Below are 18,309 nucleotides of genomic sequence, written 5' to 3'. Positions count from 1 at the left end.
TATCACCGTTTCGTCGTACACGCATTGTTCCGGAATTCCCGGAGGAAATAACGAGGATTTGTTGACGGGAGTCGTTTAGAAACAACGACGATTTAAATCTTGTCATAATTGGTTTGATGCTAATCGCCGAAACAATATTTTAGGTGTGTAAATGGCACTCGTTGCAGCCGCCCCCATTGCAGTGGGGCGCCGGCGTGCGTCCGCAAACTCCTATAAAAGCTCACACAGGAGACGTCAAACAGTCTCATCGCAACATATCCAAAGTTTCAACAGGTGATCTTCCGACTAGTGCCAGCACAGCGAGATCGTAAGTTTTTTCGTATTTTTGACGGATCGTAGCTTGTTCTTAAAATCAAAAAATATCCATAAATGTTGCTTGATTTAAAAGCTTGTTGCAAATAATGAAAATTAATGAAGTTTTATGCATGGCCGAAGAGATAATTTTGAAAAAGTGTAGGGAATGAAAATGAAATTAAAGTTTTTTGACGCATTTTGAATAAATTTGCTAATGAATAAAATTTCTATTGTTCAAAAAATCAAAAAATATTTTTGCAAACAATGTGTAAGAACTTTTGAATTTTGATTATGCTTTTTTTAAACGGTTGTCTTTGTCAAAATTTTTTCAGGAGCAATTAATTTTGTAAATGAATTCAATGCTCCAAAAGCGATTAATACTTTACACAATAATGGAATAAATTTATATAATATAAATAATTATTTAAACCCGATAATATTTCTAAAAGTGGAAATTAATTTTTGAATTATGACGTCATATGCAATTTATAATCAATTTTACTACGTGATATGTTTTTTTTCTATTTTTTTTGATGAGGATAATTTATTTATTTATAACTTAACACTGACTATAGTTAATGTTTTTTTTTATATAATTTTAGTAAAATTAATTTTTGAAACATTGTGCAACAAAAAATAAATGGGTATTATTGAAGTAATACCACATCTCAAGACATGTTTATCAATAAATACACATTTTAAATGTTTCTAAGATGACGTCATCAACTGTCTGAAGGGCATGATTAAATAAATTTAGTTAATGTTTCTAAGATAACTTGTCAAATTACACTGTCAATTCTTAGTATATAAAAAGTCAAAATGTTGATTGACGTTTTGTGATTTCTATATTAATTTTAAAGAAGAGCTAAAGTTTCATATAAAAAAATACAAATGAGAGACAGACGACGGATTAACCTCAAAGAGAAACTTGCAGTCTTGTATTCTACAAACAGTGCCAAATAATTATTAAATATTAGCCATTGCTAAAAGTATTGTTTAAAAAATTTTAAGAATAATATAATTTTTGGTAAGAAAAAAAATTTTGATTGGGTTATTTTTGATATTTTCGAAAAATTAATCGTTTAAAAGAAAACTTTTCATACAGGGATTTTAAATGTAGCCTTAGTAATTAAAATACATTACATGTATCTATTTAAACATTTTTTTTTCTATCGCATTTAAATTAATAATGTGTCAATGATAACCTGTTCTCTATTAAACAATCATTTAAACCCGTTAATATTTCCAAAAGTGGTAATTAATTTTTGAATTATGACGTCATATGGACTTTATAGTCAATTTTACATTTGTGATATCTTTTTTTTTGGTGAGGATCATTTATTTTGTCATCTATAACTCAACACTGATCATTAGTTACTGTTTTTTATAACTTTGGAAAATTAATTTTTGAAACACTGTGCAACAAAAAATAAATGCCTATTATTGAAGTAATACCACATCTCAAGACATGTTTATCAATAAATACACCTTAAATGTTTCTATGATGACGTCATCAACTGTCTGAAGGGCATTATTAAATAAATTTAGTTAATGTTCCTAAGATCACTTGTCAAATTATGCTGTCAATTCTTAGGATATAAAAAGTCAAAATTTTGGTTGCCGTTTTGTGATTTCTATATTAATTTTAAAGAGGAGCTAAAGTTTCATATAAAAAAATACAAATGAGAGACAGACGACGGATCGACCTCAAAGAGAAACCTGCATTTTTGTATTCGATAACCCGTGCCAAATAATCATTAAATATGAGCCATTGCTAAAAGTATTGTTTAAAAAATTTTAAGAATAATGTAATTTTTGGTAAGAAGAAAAATTTTGCTTGGGTTATTTTTGATATTTTCCAAAAATTAATCGTTTAAAAGAAAATTTTTTATACAGTGATTTTAAATGTAGTCTTAATAATTAAAATACATAACATGTATCTGTTTAAACATTTTTTTTAGCGCATTTAAATTAATAATGTGTCAATGATAATCTATTCTCTATTAAACAATGATTTAAACCCGTTAATATTTCCAAAAGTGGTGATTAATTTTTGAATTATGACGTCATATGCAATTTATAATCAATTTTATATTTATGTGATATCTTTTTTACTTTTTTAATTTTTTTTTGAGGATTATTTATTTTGCCATCTATAACTTAACACTGATCATTAGTTACTGTTTTTTATAACTTTGGAAAATTAATTTTTGAGACACCGTGCAACAAAAAATAAATGCGTATTATTGAAATAATACAGGCTACGCTGTCAATTCTTAGGATATAAAAAGTCAAAATTTTGGTTGCCCTTTTGGGATTTCTATATTAATTTTAAAGAAGAGCTAAAGTTTCATATGAAAAAATACAAATGAGAGACAGACGACGGATTAACCTCAAAGAGAAACCTGCAGTCTTGTATTCTACAAACAGTGCCAAATAATCATTAAATATTAGCTATTGCTAAAAGTATTGTTTAAAAAATTTTAAGAATAATATAATTTTTGGTAAGAAGAAAAATTTTGATTGGGCTATTTTTGATAATTTCCAAAAATTAATAGAAATTGAAAAGAAAACTTTTTATACAGTGGTTTTAAATGTAACCTTAATAATTAAAATATATAACATGTATCTGTTTAAACGTTTTTTTTTCTATCGCATTTAAATTAATAATCTGTTAATGATAACCTGTTCTCAATCATTTAAACCCGTTAATATTTCCAAAAGTGGAGATTAATTTTTGAATTATGACGTCATATGGAATTTATAATCAATTTTACATTTGTGATATCTTTTTTTTTTGGTGAGGATAATTTATTTTGCATCTATAACTTAACACTGATCATTAGTTACTGTTTTTTATAACTTTGGAAAATTAATTTTTGAAACACTGTCTACAAAAAATAAATGCGTATTATTGAAATAATACCACATCTCAAGACATGTTTATCAATAAATATACATTAAATGTTTCTAAGATAACGTCATCAACTCTCTGAAGGGCATGATTAAATAAATTTAGTTAACATTTCTAAGATCACTTGTCAAATTACGCTGTCAATTCTTAGGATACAAAATATATTGCTTGTCATTTTGTGATTTCTATATTAATTCTAAAGAGAAGCTAAAGTTTCATATAAAAAAAAAAAATGAGAGACAGACGACGGATCAACCTCAAAGAAAAACCTGCATTTTTGTATTCAACAACCACACACTAGTTTACAAATTTAAACTTTTTTTCGTATCCAAAAATAAAAAAAATATTTTTTACTTCTAAATTACTTACTGATACCAAATCCAAAAACGGATTATCCTTATCACGTCAGGTTTTTTCATAAATCAAAAATAATGAAATTTGCCCTTACCTTCGCGTTAGTGTCAAATTGATTCATGTTAATGCACCATTGTCGCATAAAAAATGTCTTCGAGATCGTGCAAAGTAAGTGCAAATCAGTTTTGTTACGTTTATGGTAAAATTATAGTACCTAAAGCAAGACCTGTTCAAATATGCTTAAAAAGAAGGTATCAAGGATTTTGGTACGAAAATGTGTTACTGTTGGTCTATTATAAAAGAAACTGTCAGTACTGTCAATAAAAGAAACGCTACTGTTTATCATTTTTAATTTTCGGTCATAATGTTTATAATATATACTGGGTGTTGCTTTTATTTGATACAACCCCTGTAACTTCTTTATTCTTAAAGATAAACATGTATTTCTTTGAGCAAATTTGTATCATTTTAAAAGATCTGTGTGAGGCCAACCTCACATTTTTTATAATCACTTCCCGTAGAAAAATCAAAAGCAACCAATTATTCTAAAATCAATACTTGAAAAATTTTAAATAAAACATTGATGACAATCTAGTAGCTTGAAAAATTGACATTCATGTTATTTATTTACGTAAATGATCTTTTAAAATGATACAAATTTGCTCAAAGAACTATATGTTCATATATATTTAAAAATAAAAACGTTACAAGAGTTGTATAAAAGAAAATAAATACGGGGTATGTTTATATAAATATCTCAAAAACCTGACGTGATAGATTTTTTCTGCTTTCAGATTTGAATTTCCCGAACCCAAATCCTTTAGATTCAGCTATTTTTGTCTTTGGATATAAAACCTTGTAAACTAGTGTAATCATTAAATATATTAGCGATTGCTAAAAGTGTTGTTTAAAACCATTTTAAGAATTTTTGATGAAGAAAAATTTTGATTGGGTTATTTTTGATATTGTCCAAAAATTAATCGTTTAAAAATGCTAAAAAAAAAATTATAATAAAATACATAGCATGTATCTGTTTAAACATTTTTCTATGGTTATTTAGTGTCTCGAATTTGTTATTTATAATTATTTAAAAGCTCAATAATTAAAATTGGATTATGTTCTTGATGCCAATTGATTTTGTGCATTTGGAAAAATATGACAAATTTACATTCAATGCAAATGCATTATTTTAAATGCATAAATCAACAATAAATTTGTATTAATAATTTAAATAAATTAAAATCTATGGTCAATGCAAATACACATTTTGCATGTTTTAGCAATATTAAATTTAATTACATTTCTCACGAATGTTAATAAGTTAAAGATAATTAACGCCAACTGAAATAAAAAAAGTGTTTTTCAACAAAAAATATTTGCTCAATTTTTGTGAATGGGGGTTTAATAAATGAAAACTAAGTAATGATATTTATTTATTACAGATTACGATTAAGCCAAAAATTCGTGAATGAAAAGCTAAAATCAACAAAAAAGACAAACATTTAAACTGATTGATAAAATAAATGTCGTAAGTGGTCGGACAAAATAAATTTACATAACAAAAGAATAAATACTTACTACAATTTCTAGCTAGAGAATTCCCTCAAATATTAATACACGTGACAACCCAAAGAATCTAAATTTATTTCAGAAAATAAGTCACCGTATGAAAATCGTGTGGGCGAAATATTTAAATAAGAATTTGAATATTGTAATTACTTGTTTGCCGAGCAAAAAAGTTGGAAAATAAATAAACTTACTAAATAAAGAAACAATATTTACATTATTTCTTGCACGAATCGAACTTGTCGTTATTTAAATGGCGTTAGAAAAACAAAGTGCGCAACACTCGAGAAAAACGGACGATTATTTCGTCCAACTACATACATAATTTTCCCAGTTCCAGAGTTCACTTCCAACAATATTTTTCTTATTTTGCTTGGAATTTGATCATTGTTTACACTGCATCAAACTTTGTATCAAACTCTTGACATGAATATCAAACTTGCCGTCTATTTATTTTTTAAGTCGAGCGTGATACGTCTGTAAATTGGATTTTGATTTAAATTCCGCAAAAGTGACTCCCGAAAAAATATTTCTCTTTGATATATTAGACACAAAAAAATCTAATAAAGCCCGGCGTTTTTGTCAAAGTAAACAATTAAGATAACCATCACTTATGAAAGCTCGTTCTAATAGAGTTAGCTAACGCGAGCTGGATTAATCAGAATCAGATTACATTATTTATAATAATTAGCGCTGATATATACTGGGCGCTAAGTTGCTAAATAAATTGAAAATTAACTGAAATTTATGCACCGAAAATGCGTGGAAAATCTTAATTAGCGCTTTGTTTTTTGGGGCGAAACTACGACGGGAGCTTCTTTTAAAACAAAGGGGATGAAAAGGTGTTCTTTAACCTTTTTTTAAGTCGTTAAAAAAATAAAGAGTGAAAGTACTCGCTTTAGAGGTTTGTTTACTGTTCTGAAAACATGTGCTGGTGTTTTACCTTTTTTATAATTAAATAGAAACGTGTACTTTTTTTTGAACTGGTGACTAGTTTTAGTATGCACGTCAATGTTGTAAACCACAGCATTAAATTATAATTCATATTTCAATATCGACGTAAGTGGAATTGAATGAATATTGTGTTAAAGGAACTTCGTTCGACATTTGGTTGTAATAGATTTGGCAATGATAATAATCAGTGACATTTTGTTTGAAAATAAATTTCATGTTTTTGTTCATAATAATGGATGTATAATTTGCGTTTTGCGTTATTATTTGATATTTTGTTGGCATCATGAATACGCAGATAACAATCGTACTGGAAAATAATTATATTATATTAGAGAATTGTGTAGTAGTAGAATACCCTTGATTTGTTTGGAATTATATTAGGAGCGACAATACACTCAGACCTGACCCTAATAATAAAAAATAAAACCTGAAAAATTTGTTAAATTTTTATTTTAAATAATGACAGTAAAACAGTCAACTGATTTTTACAATCACAAAAATATTAGTTTTGGAGTGAGAAAAATTTTTAGATTCTCAGTAGGCAACTCGCGATCCGCACTAGTGTTAATTGTGGTGCATAACATTTACATTATAATAGCACAATCGTAGTGAAAATTACTGCGGCATTACTAAATAATGATAATGAATATTTGAGTTTCACAAAGTGAATTTATAATGATAAAAATGTATTTGAAGTTCAAATGTCAACACAACATGCGTACTTATTAACAAATACAAAGTTAATAAAAAGCTGTTTCAGTCGATTTGTCACAATAAATTTCATTTACGAATAAAAAGCAAATTAAAGCATCAAACATAAATATTTAAGTAATAATAAGAAATCATACAAGATGTTTTCTTCTAAATGTACCCTGAAAATACGTTCCTTTGATCTCTGATGATGCGCTACAGTGAGAAATAACATAACTTGAGAGGGAGATATCTGATAAGAGAACCTGTTTACTTCAAACTTACGTCCAAATGACAGAAAAATATCACCACTCTAGTAGGTGGAAGTTTTATCTTTAGAGAAAGCTCTATTTTCATGTCTATGAAGTGAATAAATTTTCTATATCGTCTTTCATAATTACAACGAACGGAAAAATAAATTGAAGAAAATCACATAACGTACTGCTGACACTTGCTTTTCCCTGGCGAGTTTGTTAAATTTTAATGTATAAATGTGACTGGGAAAGTGCAGATAAAACCATTGGCGTTTCACTCATCTAATTATAGTTGTAATAATACTTCGGGTGGCTAACGTCACTAGATCTATGCGCATTTAACGAAACCGCAAAAAAATAAATGAAAGCTATTTGTGGATTGACATTCAATGCAACACAATCATGGCGTTTGATGTTGAGCTCAATATAAAAAACTGGGGATATAATTCATAACCTAACTTTTTAATCAGATGTGGGATAGTTAGGCAACCAATAATTTAGGTGGGATGATAGCTTCGTGCTGGACTTTTTAAGATCTTCATTTTCTCATAAATATTTTGCTAAAAGTACAAAAAACATAGAGTTTGAAAGATGTTTGGCTGGAAAATTTCTTTCAACAAGCTTTTATCTCTATCCTATTTCTTCGACTTTTTTGACGTAAGATATAATCCTGTCCAGTTTCTCTGATTAGCAAATTTTTGATTTTCCATTATTTTACATTATTATATGCCTAATTAATTAAAAAAAAAATCACAGGAAATCAAGAGATCTTTTTAGTTTTTGGAAATATTTAACGTCCACAACTGAAATGTTATCATTGAAAAAAGGAAATATGTGTATTGATTGATATAGATCCCAGTGGTAACATTGAAAATTCCAACAAACGCTTTAATTCCGTAGTACATCTAGTTTTTTTTTTGTGTCAATTGGCTATGTCAAGTTTATATTTTTTATTCATCTTGTCAAATAAACGCAAATAAATTGAATAAATCAATTTTTTTCGAAAAATTATAAAATTTGCTTTTGCGATTTTCATTTTGTGATAACCCCAATGAAATAAACACCCCTCAATAGATTTCAATATAACCAACGGGAAAAGATTGTAGATACACTCAATTTCTCAGTACATGCTTAAATTCAACTGTTTATGTTTATACTTCGAAAAAATTCGACTATTAACTCCTCAACTCAGAGGAGAGCACTGATTAATTAATTAACCACCCTCAGATTTTTTCCCTAAAACACTAAAAAATTTGAAGAATTCGGTGAAACTTTAAGATGACGGAGAAATTTTGATTAACGATTTACCATGCTTCCAATAACCTTAAAATATTTGCAAGATTTCACAGCATTCAGAAATAAAATTGAAAAATGTTGTTATACAATTTTGTGCAGGAGTATCTTATTTTATAAAATTTAAACAACATTTACTAGTGTAAATTTTGGAGATGTCGTTATCTTATTGTTGGTTAGCGTTTTACCATCTATACAATATTCTCATTCTAACGACTAATTTTATTTCTGTTCAGTATAAGAACATTCATTTCATTCAGATCGGATAAAATCAATCACTGAAAAAGAGACAGGGTGGGTGGGCGGGGCTAATTATGTCCCTTTGTCGAGTGGGAGCGGAAACTAATAAATAGAATAGGATGGGAAAAAAGTAAAAAAAAACGCTAATCGTATTTTTTTTGTTATACTATTTGCTATAAAATTTATTTCTTATCTCATGCACCTGACCTGACTTGACCTAACGTGAACTGACTTCTCCTGACTTCTCTATTGTCCCAAATAAACAAATTTTAAACATATCTGTAAATATATAAAAATCACAAAGTACATTCTTGAAACAATTGGTCGAAAATATCAAAAGTGCCAAAATCAATCTTATCTTATCAAATACTAGCCCCGCCCACCCGCCCTCTATATATTTAGAGGTTACGTCATTTGCCAAAATCAGTCTTATCTTAGCAAGTACTAGCCCCGCCCACCCACCCTCTGTTTTCTTGGAAGGTATGTCATTTGCCAAAATCAAACTTATTTTAGCAAGTACTAGCTCCACCCACCCCCCCTCTTCTCATTCTAACGACTAATGTTGTTTTTGTTATACTATTTGCTATAAAATTTATTTCTTATTTCATGTACCCGACCTGACTTGACCTAACGTGAACTGACTTTTCTATTGTCCCAAATGAACAAATTTTAAATTATAGAATTTTGTGCAGGAGTATCTTATTTTATAAAATTTAAACAACATTTACTACAGTATTAGCGTTTTACCATCTATACAATTTTCCTAATACATATCTACAATTTCACCACAATCCCTCTTCTCATTCTAACGATTAATTTTATTTCTATTCAGTATAAGAGTACATATTTATTTCATTCAGATGGGATAAAATCAATCACTGAAAATTTCAAAGGTGCCAAGATCAGTCTTATCTTATTATATCAAATACTAGCTAAATTAGACTTAACCTAAGGTGAGCTGACCTGTCCTGACTTGTCTAGATAAATAAATTTTAAACATTTCTGTAAATATATAAAAACCACAAAGTACATTCTTGAAACAATTGTATTTTTATAAAACAAAAATTAATAATAATTTCCTTTTTTATCTACAAAATTTTTATAGCGAGCTATTTTGACGTTGCTAAAAAAACTGCTAAATTTCAATTAGCGATTTTGGAAAAATGGTAGAAATTTCCGAAGAAACAAAGCCGAAAATGACTTCTGGATATCCAAATCTACAAGAAAATGTCAACTAATTTTCGGAAATAGTTGAAAAATGGCCGAAAATGTAAAAACTATATTGTCAAATATTAGTATTTTCGGAGATTATCTGTCTAGTCATCCAGACACATGACAGACGAAAGGACTGATTTTTTGTTCGAAGAACACTATGTATATCAAGAAAAAATTAAAACCAAAGATTAAGTCCCACCCACACCTGCCCTGATCTAAATAGTAATGGAGTTTTTATTCGTTGGCAGACTTCTACTGGGGGCGCAGCTTAATTGCAAAAACCATATTTCCTAACAAAAATTTACAATTTTAAACGTGTTTTAAGTTTCTAACATAAAAAAAAATCATCACAGTTGAGATGGGGTGGGTGGGCGGGGTTTATATTTTGCCTTTTTTTCTTAACATTCATAGTATTCTTTGAACAACACGATACTCTAAAACATGTTTTTAATTTCTTGTAAAGAAATAAGTATTTTGCAGTTAAACTCCGCCCCCTTGGTTGACGGCGAATAAAAAAAATCATCACAATTGAGATAGGGCGGGTGGGCGGGGTTTATATTTTGCCTCTTTTCTTGATATACGTAGTGGTCTTTTTAGAACGAGAAACTTAAAACATGTTTAAAATGGAAAATTTGTATAAGGAAATATCGATTTTATAATTATGGGGCGGCGCCTAATTGCAAAATCGATATTTCCTTATACAAATTGCAGTTAAGCTCCGCCCCATAATTGCAAAATCTATATTTCCTTGCAAAAATGTACCATTTGAACCAGGTTTTTTAAGAAAAAAAAAGGATAAAATTAACCAGTCCTCCAATGGACTCGATTACTATACTTCCTTAGCTTACGGACAATAAAAATTAAAGATAATGATGCAGAAGAGAGACTAGATGAATCACGTGGAGAATATTGCATAAATAATTTTCATAATGTAGTTGTGATAAAAATCAAGACGAATTCATAAACCACGACTACAGGAGTATATTATTTTAGAAAATTTTGATAATCTTAACCATGCAAAATGATGAGAGGACGTCATCAATTTGTCGGTGGGGATGATCTACAAATTCTCGTTAGCGTTTTATCAAATATACCACAATTTTAAAGTACGTTGAAAATCTGACTACATTAAAAAATTAATGACATTTTTTTTTAAGTTTTACAATTAAACCGTATAATTTGATCGCTGTTTTCCATTTACATTTTGTTGTGTGAACAATATATTTAAAAAAAATATATTTAGACGTATTAACTTTTTGAAATATTTTTTACACACTAAATTGTTGTTAAAAACAGCCTGAAGTAATTACGGTAAACATCTGAAAAGCGTTTGAACAATATTTTCTCATTTTATTTAATGTGCATTGTGAATTTTTCCGTGTTTGAACCCGAACTCTGAATATAATTGTTGTAGCGGTCCCTGCAGAGAAAAGCCACTAATGGTTTTTGGCTGTCCGTCCGTCTGTCCATTCCCTTCAGATCAGAAATATAGAAACAATCGGTTTTCAGAAACAGTTTTTTCTTACCTTTTCCATCAATTAATTATTAATCGTAATTACGACACAAAACTTGGTTAGGTAGGTGGCTTCTTCCACTGAGCTACTAAACAATAACGCAGTGCTTAAGACATCTTAGTTTAATTCACGTACACCTTAAGATCAACACTCACCCATCATTTCAGGCTTAGTTACACCTACGAGATAAATTACAGCGGATTTACCTAGTCTTCGCTTTGTTTCGGAATAAGCAGCCACACTAAGTAAGCGTGTTGTTCATTTTTGGTGGAGGCGATTTGCAGCATTTCTCCGCACAAGACTTTGATTCTCTTTTCTGACTCGAGTAAATTACCAAATAATGGCTTGTAACTGCTTTATCGGTTGGTAGCAAACTTCTCTGAAATTAATTACAGGATTACAAAGTGTATTTGTTGTGAGTTTAATAAATCTTTGAATTCTAACGAAACTGAATACGAGGTAATTATAGTTATCAAAGCTTTGCGGTATTTCCCTGTTCGGGCGCTAACCAAAGACAACGCAAAGTTTTCAGGTTTGTAGCTGTAAGAAATTCGACATCCGAAGTACAGGTTTGCAGAGTCAACAAGCCCTTGTTTGCCTCGCAAATTCGAGATCAGAAAGGGAAGAGTAAAGTTTTTGAAGCGGTATTTCTTAAAAATGATTGGCATGTTTTGTGATTAAATTATATTTAAAAGATTAATTCTAAATATACAAGAGGATACATAAATAAATTCTGTTGAAATTTTTAGACATTTCATATACATCCAAGTAGATAACAAACTTATAATGATGTTTGTTTGTAAAGTCGGCGGACGACTTTAATGAGAGCGTTTAATGATATTCATTTATTTCATTGTATTGAAAAAGCCCACATCCATTATTTTAATTGACTTGTTCACAATGAGATGTGTAATGCGTAGCAACATTTTCTCGAGTTGAACTTTACTCTATGTCTCACACGGCCGTATAAATATTCATTACACATCTTGTAATGATGAAAAAGTGGCAGAACAAAATTACGCAGATAATATTTTGCAATTACTTTCGTAATTATAACAGCGTTATAAATGCAAACTCTGGACGAAAGAACAAATTACAAATCAAGTGTCTACTAAACGGGGAAACTAATCACTGGAAAATTTGCATTTCAATCCAATGGTGTGGCTTCTCGTACAACTTCGTGTGTTTGTACACATATAAGATTACAAATTTACGCCAGACCTGGTTTTCTTTGATCAGGAGATAATTATGCACATTAGCTTTGCTTTAAGGAATTTAACTTAGTTTTGATAACAAATTAACTTGTACGTAATTATTGTCCTAAATTAAAGGCTGTGGGGGCGTTAAAATTGAGTTTAATACGTTGTCATACAAATTCACCTATCCTTTATAAGAGAATTAGCCGCACGGCTTCAATTTCCTTGAAATACACCATTCTAGTGCTAATTATTCCATAATTGGACTAGACGTGAAAGTCCAACAGTTGGCTTTTTTTAAAAGAATATTAAGTTACCACCGCACTTGGTGTTAACCAGTAATTGGATTATTATTTAGTGAGTTGATTTTTAATTCACGTGTGAGTCAGAGGAAGAGAAGTGGGTACTCAGAAATTGTCAGTTGAAAAAATACGAACTTATAAAACATTAATAACAAAGCTAATAATGGATTTATTAGAACGTTTGACTGAATGTAGCTCTTTATTTTAAGTTACGAAGAAATCTCTCATATAAAGGTTGGGGGTCTTTTAAAACGTGATATATAATATGATAAAAATTCGAGTTTCACGCCAGGGCTGCATTATCTCAGACAAAATCTTTTTCTGTTACAACAAGACGTTTGACATCTTACAATATATTTTAGTACCATTTTTCCATTATTTAGGATTTCTGATTCCACACATCAATTTATCACGAATTACTACATATTCAGCTCTTATGTCGTTGGAATCAATAAACATAAAATTCAGTACCTGTATTCGAAGCTGATATTCTAGTTGGAAATTTTTATTCAACGAAGCTTACGAATCGTAGATGATTATTTACCTTTAGATTTAAATTCATTCAGTTGTGTACACTTACAGGGTGTTCAAAAAAATAGCGCACCGGCTCACGGGTACATTGATAAGTTTATACGTCTAAATTCGAGAAAAATCATTAAAAAAAAATCATTACGTGAATTTGGCGTTCACTTACTAAAACAAAACAATGTGAAAATTTTTTAGTTTCTTGTTATGTGAAGAAAACAATGGATAAAGACACGATATCTCAAATTTCGAAAAAAAAAATTAAGCTAATTATATTCTTATTTCAGAAGAAAAAAAGAGAACGGGCGGGTGGGTGGTCGGGGCTAAGAGTAACCTTTTCTTACTGAGCCTTTTATAAGCAAGCAATAGCCCCGCCCACCCACCCCCTTTTCGTTTTAGTTACTAGTGTTATTAGTGTTAACTAATGACGACATTATTATTTTATTAGAATCTTAGGCAAATCCATTAAACCGTTGGTATAAAAATACATCAGTTGTTGCACATTAGGTATAACCCGTATTCAGCGCTGTCGATTATGTTTAGTAGATGTCTATTAAGCCTTTAATCAATGTCTATTAAATTTACCCATTCAGCGCCATTGCTTATCGGCTAACTAACGTCATTTGACCATTTTTTTTAATCAATATTTTAATCGACGACATGACCGTCTTTAAATAATTATTTATGTTGACACTTATATAAAATCGTTCAAAATGGATAAAATTTTGGAAGGAATTCAGTTTATATTGAATAATTTTCAACATAAATCCGTTCGCTGATGCTGGTGGTGTTTCTGTCAGTGAAATGGAAAAAGGAGGTGGGCGGGGCTAAGTTTAGCTTTTGTCTACAGTCTTATGAGTTTAACTTTTTCTTACAGAGTATTTTATAAGCAAGCAATAGCCCCGCCCACCTACTCCCTCTTCATTTTAGTGACTGCACTTAATATTGTTCAGTCATATCTTAGCAAGTTCTAGCCCCACCCACCCGCCCTCTACTTTCTTAGACGGTGTTATTTGTCCAAATCGGTTTTATCTTGGTAGGTACTAACCAAAAAATAAAAACCACTACTGAGACAACAGTATTAAGAGTAGTCACTACAAGGAAGAGGGGGTGGGTGGGCGGGGCTATTGCTTGATTATAAAAGCTTCTGTAGGACAAAGTTCAATTTAGCCCCGTAATAAGTAACTAAGAAGGACAAGTTAATTGTTATATATGGCCTTGTTTTAATACCTATTTCCGTTCAAAAGTCTGACTTCCCAAAAAATAAAGAACACTACTGAGATAACAGTATTAAGAGTAGTCACTACAATCAAGACAGGGTGGGTGGGCGGGGCTTCTGCTTGCTTATGAAAGATTCTGTAGGAAAAATTTCAACTTAGCCCCGTAATAAGTAACCAAGAATGACAAATTAATTGTTATCTATGGCCTTGTCATAATACCTACTTTCGTTTAAAAGTCTGACTAACCAAAAAATAAAAAACACTACTGAGACAATAGTATTAAGAGTAGTCACTACAATCAAGAGAGGGTGGGTGGGCGGGGCTTCTGCTTGCTTTTAAAAGATTCTGTAGGAAAAATTTCAACTTAGCCCCGTAATAAGTAACCAAGAATGACAAATTGATTGTTATCTATGGCTTTGTCATAATACCTACTTTCGTTTAAAAGTCTGACTAACCAAAAAATAAAAAACACTACTGAGACAACAGTATTAAGAGTAGTTACTACAATCAAGAGAGGGTGGGTGGGCGGGGATTCTGCTTGCTTTTAAAAAATTCTGTAGGAAAAAGTTCAACTTAGCCCCGTAATAAATAATCAAGAAGGACAAATTAATTGTTATCTATTATGGCCTTGTCATAATACCTACTTTCGTTTAAAAGTCTGACTAAACAAAAAGTAAAAAAACACTACTGAGACAACAGTATTAAGAGTAGTCACTACAATCAAGAGGGGAGAGGGGTGGGTGGGCGGAGCTATTGCTTGCTTATAAAAGGTTCTGTGAGAAAAAGTTTATCGTCTATTTTGGACAAAATAATGTTTTAATTTATTTTTTCTTTGCTCCGTAAACTATCCTTAACAAGATGTCATAGAGTTAGTGCGCATTATTTTGAACCCCCTGTATCCTGTATATTCTTGAATGGTAACCTCACTTTCTTTGATGCATTTAGAAAGCAGTAATTTCACCTTAGAATACTCCCCACTAAAAAAGAAAAAAAATAAAGCCTTTTACATTGTTTTCTACCATATTTAATTTCTAATAACTATGTCAATTCTTCTGGAAGCAAGCAGAAGAACAAAGCAATAAAATTTAATTCAAGCCATTCGAGAACATTATTTCTTCACTTGAATTTCAGCTACGATTTTAAAGTCAGGAAACTGCAACCAAACTTAACATTTGGAAGGAAGAATGTCATTTTAGAAACTCGGGTTATTATTTTCGTAAAAAATATAGCTTATTTTGTGGTCATCTTAATTTTTTTTGAATCCTAGTCCACCACAATACTCCCCGCGAAAGTAAAAATTGGGCTTTCAAATATTCTAATGTTAAATTTCCTCAATTGAAAAAACACTTAAAGAAAAACGTTGATTCTACAATAATTTTTAATTTAATTAGAAAAAATAATTAATTATTTGATATTTTTACTTCTCGAACGTAAGCTAAGAAGGTACAGTAATTGAGTCCATCGGCCGAATTGCCACTTTCATGTTTTCTTGACGTGTCATGACTTCTAGAGTACGAAAAAAGTGGTCTCCCGTTTCCGTCTGTCTTTCTGTATCCATTTTTATTAGACAAATAATCTCTGAAACAGTCTAGACTGATTGTTGCCATATTTTGTATGTATATTAGGAATATCATGTAGATGGTTAAATACTAACTGAAATTTGGGTCATCATACCCACCACCAATGGGATGACGGCATTTCCAAAATTTATAACAAAAAGTAGTTTAAAATTTTATAAAATAAGATACTTCTCAACTTGTGGTGTATGAATTCGTGTCGAATTTTCAACTTCGACATCCAGAATTTTTGGAAAAAATTCAAAACGGAATAACAATATTTTACATTTGAACTTTGAAACTTCGAAACTGATTACTATGAAGTCTTGTAAATATTTTAAGCTTATCGTAATCATGGTAAACGTTAAGCAAAATTTATTTGTTTATCCCCTCCCAAAAAATTAGTGACGCCATTCCAAAATTTTGTCGAATAAATCCTATCCAAAATCTGCAAAATATGATGGGTCTATGCTTGTGATTTATGACTGCATTAAAAGTTTTTAAATTTTTTATACAAGGTGACTCATAAAAAGCAATTAATGAGTCAATTTATTTTATTGATTAAATCTGGAACGGCTCACTATGTTTTTTCGAAAATTTCGGAATACAATACTGTTATCATTAGTACTACATTGTACCTATCCAAAGTGATATACGTGTTCTTGTAAAAATGTTGATGACGTCATCATAAAATTTTGTTAAGGGAAAACTCATTTGGAACGTACGCTCAGCACGTTTCTTTACATTTACTTTAACGTTACATACATATCTTTATTTTTCTCATAGAAAAAATAAAATTCACATAACCAAATTTTATAATTTTTCGAAAAAGCGGGATTTGTATTATTGTATTTTAGAAGCGAGGGAAGTTCTGGCGAAATGACTTTCCACCAATTTTTTTTTAATATGTTGACTTAAAATTTCTTCAACAGAAAAACTTGTTTTATAAGATCATTGCCATATTACAAATTACAATTTTCTCAACAAAAAAAATATTTTTAAAAAAGTTGCTACATAAAGTCATTATTACACTCGTTCTTTGTAAAAACTCGCCGCAAGCGGGTCGTTTTACATACTTGAACTTGTGTGATAGTAATGGGTCATATAAGGGTATATTGTATACCAACGCGGGAAAGTAAGGGTTTTTCGGGCCGAAAGAAAATATGGCAAGGCGAGCCGCAGGCGAGGTGTACACACTATTTTTATCCTTCACCAGAAAATGAAAAGTACTCACAACAAAAAGTCTTATTGACAAAAAATTGCAATACAAATTAGATTAATTATATTAATTAAATGAAATATTAATATTAAATACTGGATTTTTTATAACACAATTGAAATAATTTCTTTAGCTAAGTTTGATATTTCAGTTTTTTTTAAGAGTTTTGCAAGTTTATTTAAAATGTTTACCCGGAAGTTCTTTCACTGCCTGGCTAGAGAAACAAACAAAGTTTTCTTGGCTAGACACTCCATTCTGCCTTTTTCTAATCCTCTTGAAGCAAAAAAAAAATTAATTTGGTGTAGGATAAAAATGATTTTTAATTTAATTAGTAAAATTAATTAATTATTTCATATTTTTTTAAATATTCTGACGTGAAATTTCCTCAACAGAAAAAATAATATGAAAAAAATTCTTTTATAGTATCAGTGTGCAACTCGTTCTTGGTAAAAACTCGCCACAAGCGTACAATACATTCTTAAAAAAAATTGGTCGAACTTCCCTCGCCCCTGGAGCACAATAAACATATCCTGTTTTTTCGATAAAATTTGATTTTGAGATTTCAGTTTTCGGTTTTGCAGTTTCAAAGTTAAATTGATTGGTTTGATTTATTTACAAAAATTTGGATGTCTAAGGTGGAAGAGTATCTTACTTTATAAAATTAAAAAATGTATATTACTGTAAATTTTGGAGATGACGTCATCCTGCTAATGATGGGGATAATTAGCCAAATTTTGGCGGTCGTTTTACCTTATACATGGTATTCCTAATATACATACAAGATTTGACAACAATCGGTTCAGTAGTTTCGAAGATAACTGTCTAATAAAAATCCGGACAGACGACAGACAGACAGACAGAAACGGGAAACCTAATTCTTCTTTCTCTTCTTTTTAGCTTCCGCTCAGAAAGTAAAAATTGATTAATTGTTGTTGGTAGGCACCAAATCAATTAGAGATTATTTTACGATAACTTGTGGACGAATGTTTAAAAATTATGAAAA

The 18,309-nt window shown here is 30.1% G+C and overlaps 1 protein-coding gene across 3 annotated transcripts in view; it reads left to right on the top strand.

Moving 5' to 3' along the window:
* The first annotated feature begins 227 nt into the window (after positions 1-227).
* The window catches only part of LOC135127127 (uncharacterized), a 62,150-nt gene continuing 44,068 nt past the window's right edge, over positions 228-18,309 (top strand). For all 3 annotated transcript variants that reach the window (XM_064053470.1, XM_064053469.1, XM_064053468.1), the window contains exon 1: positions 228-307. The gene's annotated coding sequence lies outside the window, so the exon portion shown is untranslated. The remainder of the gene's footprint in view (positions 308-18,309) is intronic.

Source organism: Zophobas morio, unplaced genomic scaffold, assembly GCF_036711695.1.
Source record: "Zophobas morio isolate AGI-343-1 ecotype UQ-CSIRO unplaced genomic scaffold, CSIRO_AGI_Zmor_V1 ptg000011l, whole genome shotgun sequence".
Classification (NCBI taxonomy): domain Eukaryota; kingdom Metazoa; phylum Arthropoda; class Insecta; order Coleoptera; family Tenebrionidae; genus Zophobas; species Zophobas morio.
The sequence above is the reverse complement of the archived record's forward strand: the minus strand, read 5'-3'. Positions and strand labels throughout refer to the sequence as shown.